Source organism: Echinops telfairi, unplaced genomic scaffold (genome assembly GCF_000313985.2).
Source record: "Echinops telfairi isolate 266 unplaced genomic scaffold, ASM31398v2 ScPeMD7_4;HRSCAF=17, whole genome shotgun sequence".
NCBI lineage: Eukaryota > Metazoa > Chordata > Mammalia > Afrosoricida > Tenrecidae > Echinops > Echinops telfairi.
The window spans coordinates 26,941,599-26,950,353 of NW_022103900.1; positions in this window are offsets into that span (position 1 = coordinate 26,941,599).

Here is an 8,755-nt window from a genome sequence, read left to right on the forward strand (position 1 = left end):
TTTTTTTTTTTTTTTTTCTTACTGCTCTTGTCCTAAAATGTCCTATGCCAGTCCATAAAGGCTGCAGAGACTTCCACCAGACCCAAGGATTCTATGAACGGTTCCACTTCCGCGCTGAACCCACCACAACAGACGCCGGCAAGTGGAAGGACCTTCCTGGAATTGGTGAGAAGACTGTAGAGGCCTCCGAGAATTGAAGGCAGGTGGGAAAAATCAGGCAGGGACATTCAAGCACCCGCCATGACACCAGGGCGGGTCCCTGTGGCTTTGGTAGTTTTCATCACGGGAACAGCAATCACGGAACAATCAATTCCTCAACAATACTTTTTTCTTAAAATGCTCATGTGCGAAACAGACTATGGATGGTTATGTATAGGAAAATATTGTATCTGTGATCATTTTTTAAAATGTTGATAACTATACCATGGTTCAGTTATAAAGAATCATGCCATTGAGCCAAAGACTTGTGCCTAAGGCTTAAGGAGGAAGGAGGCATCCTGTATGAAACCTTCTCTGAAAAGAACTCATTTTGATTGTATTATGACAGAGAAACCCAAACCCACAGCCATCGAGTTGATCCTGACCCACAGGGATGCTACAGGACAGGGCAGAATTGCTTCTTTGGGGCAATTCCTTAAAGAAGCAGTCTCAGCTATCTTTCATGGAGGAGCTAGTGTACTTGAACCAATGAACTTATGGTTAGCAGTCCAGTTCTTAAGCCATTATACTACCAGTGCTTCTTACAATGCACTTCCCATTTCAGTAAAAAATCCACAAGCTCACCGTCATGAGGTCAAGTTTTACTCATCGCGACCCTACGGGACAAGGTAGAATTGCTTCTGTGGGTTTCAGAGACCGTAACTCTTTATGGGAATATTAAGCCTAGTCTTCTCCCGCAGACTGGCTGGTGGTTTTGAACTGCTGACTTTGTGGTTAGAAGTCCAAGGCAGAAACACTGTGCTCCCAGGACTCCTCGGTGCAGAGGAAAACACTGCCATCAGTCAATGCTGAGTCACAGTGACCCTGCAGGACAGGGTAGACCTGCCCCCGGGAGTTTTCAAGACTGTAACTCTTCACGGGCGTAGAAAGCTCCGTCTTTCTTTCACGGTGGTTTCAAACCGCCGACCTTCAGGATTGCAGCCCAACATGTCACCACGGTGCCACCAGAGCTCCTTGACAGAGAAGGGGTCTCATCAATAAAGTGAGGTCCAATTGAAGAACGAACGAATCTTGGTGAAACGTTTCTGCAAATTTGGAAGTGTTTCAAAATCAACAGTTAAATCAATCATTTTAAAGGAACGAAGTAACAGCCGCGGAACCGTTGCTGTTCTCAGCCATGCCCTTGGCCCGCGGTTCATGGCTACTTCATGGACAACACAACCAAGGGCTCCCTGCCTTTCCCTAGGGTCAGTTAGAGATCAGACCCTAGGGCCTAGGGCCTTTGATGGCTGGTTTCTGGAAGTAAATCACCAGGCTTGTTCTTCCCAGTCCTTCTTCCGTCTGCAAGCTTTGCTGCTCAGCACCATAGCAGCACATAAACCTCCACCCACAGATGGACGGTGGCTATGCAGGACTTGCAGCGAGCTCAGGCTTTCCCACATGGAAGGCCAAAATCATACCAATGAACCACCTCTGCCTCTCCGAACTAGTATGCTAAGTGAAAGGAGCCAGAAACAAAAAGTTTCTTTTATTTGTATGAAATATCTGGAATCAGCAAAACCATAGTGACAGAAAGTAGATTAGTGGTGCCGAGAGACTGATAGGGGATGGGTGAACTGGGAGGGACCGCTAAGGGGGTAGATGGCTATCCATTGAGACTGTACTACACGCCATGTCGTTGTATCACCTAAAAATGCTCTGTGAATTTTATTTCACTCGAAAGAAAGAGAGAATCCGGATCTGCACATGTCACTCCGAATAGTCTAACCCAAGCCTATGGCCATGAGCTCCCCAGGAAGCAGGGGTGAGAACTCGGGCGAGTGGACCCTGGGCCTGTCCCGCGTCAACCACTCCAACGAACTAACAGCCATTGATTTTGACCTACATCCTCTTAATGGCCTTTGCTACTTATGTTTTCCATTATAAAAGTAATAGAACCACATTACATAGAAACTGGAAAATATTAAACGGGGGAAAAAACAAAAAGAAAGTTATTACTATAAGATATGCGATGAAAATATTTTGGTCTGTTTTCTCCAGGTATTTTTAATTTTTTTAATGTACAGATTTGCTTCCTACATAGTAGGATACGCTGAACGTCCAAGGTTGGCACTGCGGTAGTCATGTGACATTGAAACCCCCGAGAGCAATCATTTCTGATGACGCGCTGTGAAGTGGAGGCACAGTCATCCCTTCACCCTTCCTCACTCGTGCATATTGAGCTGTCCGGACTTCTGTTTCCAAATGATGGAAGGGCTTTGGGGAAAGGACGTGTTCAGAGCATTGGTTCTGTTTCAGGCCATTTCACAAAGTCACATTCTTGGGCTGGACAATGTCCATCCCCATAGCCCTTGGCACATGCCGCCGGATGGCTTTACTTTCGAAAGAGTGTTGACAATGTATGCGATCACCAGCAAGAGACACCACTTGTGCAACACTTAAGATGATAAACTTGGCTGTTGCAAACTTTCCTATGTGAAAAAGAGCCAGAAGACGATCAGGATAGAAGGGAGGCAGACCTAGATTTTCATTCATATTCTGTCACTAGCTAGCTATGGTGTTATAGGCTTGACCTTTAAACTTTTTCATTATTTCATGTATTTATTCAGCCAAAAAGATCAGGACCGAAGGGAGGCAAACCTTGGGGCTTCCCAGCTTGTTCTTGTGAGTTCAGTGACTGCATTGAGGGGGGTCAGAAGCCAGATAGGAGTCCTAATGAAGAGAGGTAGGAAGAAATGCAAACAATGAACAGAGACAATCGCTCCAGAAATGTGACTGATGGAAGCAACCATTGAGCACCTGATGTCCTTAATGGTCTAGTGGGCTGTGATCTGCAAGGTCAGCAGTTCAAAACCACCAGTAGCCCCTCGGGAGAAAGACTGGGCATTCTACTCCCGTAGACAGTGCCAGTCTCGGAAACCCACAGGGAGTTGCCAGGAGTCTGCATTGGTTCGATGGTGGTGAGTTTGTTTGGGGTTCGTTGGTGATGCTGGGACCTCAGAGTAGCACTGCCGGGTGGGATCCCTGGAAAGCCACCTCTAAAAGGGAGAGTGGTATGTAGGAGATTTTTAGGGGTTTAGCAGTTCAAAACCACCAGCTGCTCCATGGGGTGGGGGGAAGATGAGGCTTTCTACTCCCATAAAGAGTTGCAGTCTCAGAAACCCACTGGGGTAGTTCTGCCCTGTCCTGTGCAGTTGCCATGAGTCAGAATTGACTCCATGGTAGTGAGTTTGAACTTGGGTCCACACTTGCAGAAGGGGAGGATACATGGAGGACTGGCTGAGAGAAGAGGTGGGTACTGTGAAATCTCACTGAATGTCACAGCCCACCCTGTGTGACGCTCTGAAGATGGGACACATGATCAAAGGTTACAAGGCCGGGTGACAGGGCAGGCCTCTACATCCCCCATGGCTCAGGGACTCTGTGCGTGCTACTCTACATTCAGAAGCAAGTTTCTGCGTCTCTTTTGACATCCACTTTGGTTTGTCTCTGTCTCTCTAACGACCCACAAGGCGGGGTTTGTCCTCAGGTGAGGCAGCTCTCCTGCGTGCACTCAATGCCGGAGAATGACTGAGACTGAGAGCCCGGAGGGAGGGCTGCGCCCCAGCAGCTGGAAAGCCAGTTGCTGCTTCCTGAAGGGACGTCCAAGTGTCACCTCACAACCAGGGCTGCAACCTGGGAGGGAATTGGAATCCCTGACAATTTAGTTGCAAGGAAACAGAAATGCAAATTTCAGGGGAAAAAAAAATTTTTTTCTGAATTCACACCGGAATTAAAAAAAGGTGGGTGGTGGTGGTTCACTACACTATTTTTGGCTCAATGGTAATTTTTAAATTGCAAGCAGGACTGGGGGACCATTTATGTCTGAGTTGCATGTGGCGCCGCCTGCCTCTCTAGCAGATGGCCTGGCAGGGCACAGTTCATTCCTTCTGCAAGGGGTGAATGGCTATTTCTCATCCTTGATTCACAGCCAGCAGGAGTTCCCGATCCACCCACTCAGCACACACACACACACACACACACACACACACACACACACACTGGCTGTTTCTCATCCTCGATTCACAGCCAGTAGGAGTTCCCGATCCATCCAGGACACACACACACACACACACACACACACACACACTCATACACAATGGCTATTTCTCATCCTTGATTCACAGCCGGTAGGAGTTCCCGATCCATCCAGGACACACACACACACACACACACACACCATGTTCAGCCGCTCTCATAGTAATCCCAGCTTTGCCTGCAGGAGATGCGAGAAACACGTGGCAACAGGAACCCTCGTCATCAGAAATCTGAAAAGGTCAGTGGTTCTCAACCTTCCTGATGCTGCGACCCTTTAATACAGTTCCTCCTCATATTGTGGTGACCCCCCAACCATAACATTATTTTTGTTGCTACTCCATAAATGTAATTTTGCTACTGTTATGAATCGGGCAACCCTTGTGAAAGGGTTGTTCAACCCCCAAAGGGGTCACGACCCACAGGTTGAGAACTGCTGCTGTAGGTGAAAATGCCATCAAGTCCTGGACAGAGTTTCATTTGAACAGAAATAGCCCAGAAGAGTGTAAACCTTTTAAATGTACATTATTCACGTGTTTGAAGTGTGATCTTTGGGACACTAGAAAATAGCCTGTATTCTTTTTTGATGATTCCATCCTTGTATTTGATCTCGGAATGCACCCTCACACATACTTCTGTTTAAACTTGATATTTCATTCACAAAGTGAAACATTAACAAATATATTTTTAATGGGGGCAAAAAATTAAAGTTCAATTGTGAGATCCAGTTATTTCACCGAAAGCAAGTTCATGTCATCACTCTGAGGACAAGTGGCCCTTCCCAAGGTGCTGGATAAACATTCCTTGATAGTGCAAGGTGGGTTTTGTGGAAGAAAAGGTGGCAACCCCAGTGGATGTCACATGGAACTTGTTTGGGTTTGACAATTCATCGCTAGAGCATTCTAATCTGGACATCTCTAATCAATTGCTACAAAGGGATTTGTGGGTTTTATTCTCTGCATGGTGTCAGTCGAAGGCCTCTTTTTACTGCTATCTAAGGTGGGGGACATCAGTCCAAGGGGGGCTCTGAAGAAGGCGAAGGACGGGATACTCTGCACAGGGGAGGGATGAATCTCCTTGGAGCTTCTCAAAACCCCCCCAAAACCTCATTGCCATCGAGTCAGTTCACACTCATAGACACCCTAGAGGGCAGGGGAGATCTGCCCCTGTGGGTTTCTGAGACTGTAACTCTTTACGGGAGTAGAAAGCCTCACCTCTCTCTCCAAGTGACTGGAAGTTTTGAACTACTGATCTTGCAGTTAGGAGACAAACTTGTAACTCCCCAGGGCCCTATCTGAGCCACGAGTGGGACAGAAGAGCACCAAATCCTGGTGCCATTGGAGGCCTGGTGTGGTGCCACAAGGTGAGGGTGTTCTCCGCTGCTTTTTGCTCTTTTCTGTGTGAAGGTGAAGAAGTGCTGTCTGTGGAGCCTGGAGGGGAATCGGAGGCCTGAAGAGTGTGGCCTGGAGAAGGCAGACCAAGTACTTGGCAAAGTCCTTCAACCTTGAGTGCCTGCAGCGGACAAGCTCTTCAGGGTGCTGGCAAGGCAGAGCTCTTGGGGCCAAGACCTTTGCACCTGTCGGGTGCTTGTTAGCTCAGTTTTAATGAATCACTTTGACCTTGTGTGCTGGTTTGGTACCATCGCACAGGATTATCCCTGGACAGAATAACTCTCCAACACTTTTCCATCCTCCTGGACCAAGATCCGTTTTCTGGAGGGCGACTGTATCCACAGTAAATACTCTAGAACTAAGCTCTTTTTACAGCCATATTTGAGCTAGTGAATTAATCGAGGTCTGTTGTGTTTCTTCTGTACAATAGGCACTGCAGTCTACATTTTCGAGAGAGCTTATGATACAGCAGACCTACCTTCTCCTTCTTTGGGCCATCGAGTCGATCCCAATTCACAGTGACCCTGGAGCCAAATGGAAAAACCAAACTCACTGCCACTGAGTCAGCAGGGAGTTATAATAATAACCAGTGAGATAATTTTAAGTGAGTTAAAGGAAACCCTGGTTGGAGCAAACAGCTGCTAAAAGACTAGAGGTTTGAGTTCACTTCAGAAGAAAAATTTTGCTCATCTACTTCTGAAAAGGCAGGCATGGAACCTCACGTGGAGGACGGGTCTACTTAGACACTGTTAACCTGGGTAAACTAGGGAAACAAATCCACAGAAACTCATATATGTATAAGAGAGAGTTTTATATAAAGGGTAAGTGCACATTAAGAAAGCATCCCAACCCAGTGCTGTCCAAGCCCATAAGTCCAACATTACCCCATATGTCTGACACCAATCTACAAAGCCCTCCTCCATCTCACAAAACAGTTGCAATGACGCTGATTGCAGGAGGAAAGCCGAATCAGTGAGCATGTAAGCATCTCATCACAGGCAGGGATCTCCATGTGGCTGCTCCAGCACCCAGGGCTGCATCGGGGTAGGTCCGTGTGACTTCTCTTAAGGGATGTCTCACAGGAAGTGAGCCTTGCCAGCTGAAGCAGGGAACTAGCTAAGGCAGCTGCACCCTGGTCCGACCATCAGAAAGCAAGAGACCCTAGAACTAGAAAGGGGAGGCTCACTGAGCCATGTATCCCTCCGCCCTTCAATTAACCCCACATGTGTTTATCAGCCAGGTTGGCACAATAAACCTTAACTATCTCAGACACACATGAGGTTGTCATGATTCAGAATCTACTCACCGGCAACTCAATGTTTTTAAAGTGTCACGAAATGGAAACGCTCTTCCCCTTTCTATAAAAGGAAGGTGACTATTAAATATTCCTGTTGATTTTTTCAGTGCCTTCACCTAGCCTGTCCTTAACTTGCAACCTGCGCTTTCCTCCCAGTCTCTTACGACTTCAAAGAGGCCCTTCAGTTCCTCACATCTGACTCTTACTGGGTCATGGGACACTGGGTTCTTGGCTTTCACTTGGGTCTGCGACTGTCTCCCATTAAACAGGGTGTGGCTCTTCACTTGGTATTTAGGTCAGCAGCAAAAACACACCGTGTCATTAATTAATTTCATATAATGCCGAGGTCTGGGAAAGGCCCTACCTTTTAAGTGTTTAGAAAGAGTTTAGAGGGACCAATCTGCCCAGTTTTGATGTGTTCTAGGAACAACCATGCGGTCTACTGGACTGCTCTTGACCCAAAAGACCTCAATGAAGAGCAATCCCAGCCTAGGCACTCTGCTCAAGCAACTGGTCTTTGCATGCCAACTGTGCAGTGGGGACCCCATGTTGCTCACTGTTTTATTGCAGGGAGGGGCCGAGGTTGGGGCAAAATGAAGCCAGTGAGTGGTTATGCAGTTGGAGGCGAGGTTATTGCACAGGGAATATGGACGGCTGACAGGGTGTGCTCAGACTCCTGGAGCGTCTCCTTGCAAAGCGGCAGACACACACCCTTGTGGGTAGAGTAACCCACTGCTGGCAAATTGATTGCAACTCATTAGAGCTCGAAGATGAAAGAATGTGTAGGGATATGGCTGGTGTTTAGCCTGTCCTTTTACATGACAGACAGGTTCTGGAGATTTGCACACTCAGCAGAAAGACTTTTCGGTCACACTTTGCCCACACTGACAAAATGATTTCTGCCCCCTCCTCAGGCCAGAGCCCCAGCCCCAGGGACAACACGGATTTGGCAGGTCACTTTTGACACTAGTCTGAACATAAATCCCTCAGAAACTGTTTCTGAGTTACTGATGTGCCAGGAAGCTAGATGCAGCCTTCCTCCTTTTTAGATAATAATTCTCAAAATTATTATTTCCCAAGTATTTTTCTTCCCAATTTAGAATCTATGTTTCCTCTTGGTTAGCCTGCCCTTCTAGGTACAAGTCTGCCCCCCAACCTTTACTCTCGGCCCTTCCCAACCCTGACGGGCTTGCTAGTGCTGCCAATCCCACAAGGAGAATGAAGACCCAGCAGATTTAGAAAACGATTTGTCTCTCCACCTCCCTTTCTTTGAGATCCAGAAGGCGCATTTGGAGAAGTTCCCTCTTTTCTCTCAGACAGGCCATGCGGGTTTCTCAGAGACGGATGATCTCCATTTCCCAGAGCTCTTTTCCTTCCTCTGTAAAATGAAGGGATGTTTTCAAAGGCCCTGCTCACTTTTTACATGGGGACCCAAGAAATGGCTTTTCCAATAAAAGTTCCAGAGAAGAGAGGAGCCATAAAGCATGTCATCCTGGTGACAAGTTGGTATGGCACAAAGGGCCCTAGGTCAGCTGTGGGGTTAAGGGTAAGAGGGAACCCCACAAAACATCACAGGTTTGGTAGGCGCAATTGTACAGCGATAATAAGTAGAGATTATAGTAAAGTCATAGAGAACATGAGAGTTAAAGGATAGAGTCAAGTAATGGAGTCAGACGCAATTCATGGTAGCATATCTCACCTCAACCCGGCTTGATGGTCCTCGTGGAGGGGGCTTAGCCGTCAGAGAAGAAGCCGCTGCTTCGTCCTCCTTAGTCACCTTCTGGCCACCCTCCTTCGTACCAGGGAGCCTCGTTATTTATTGCTCACCACGCAT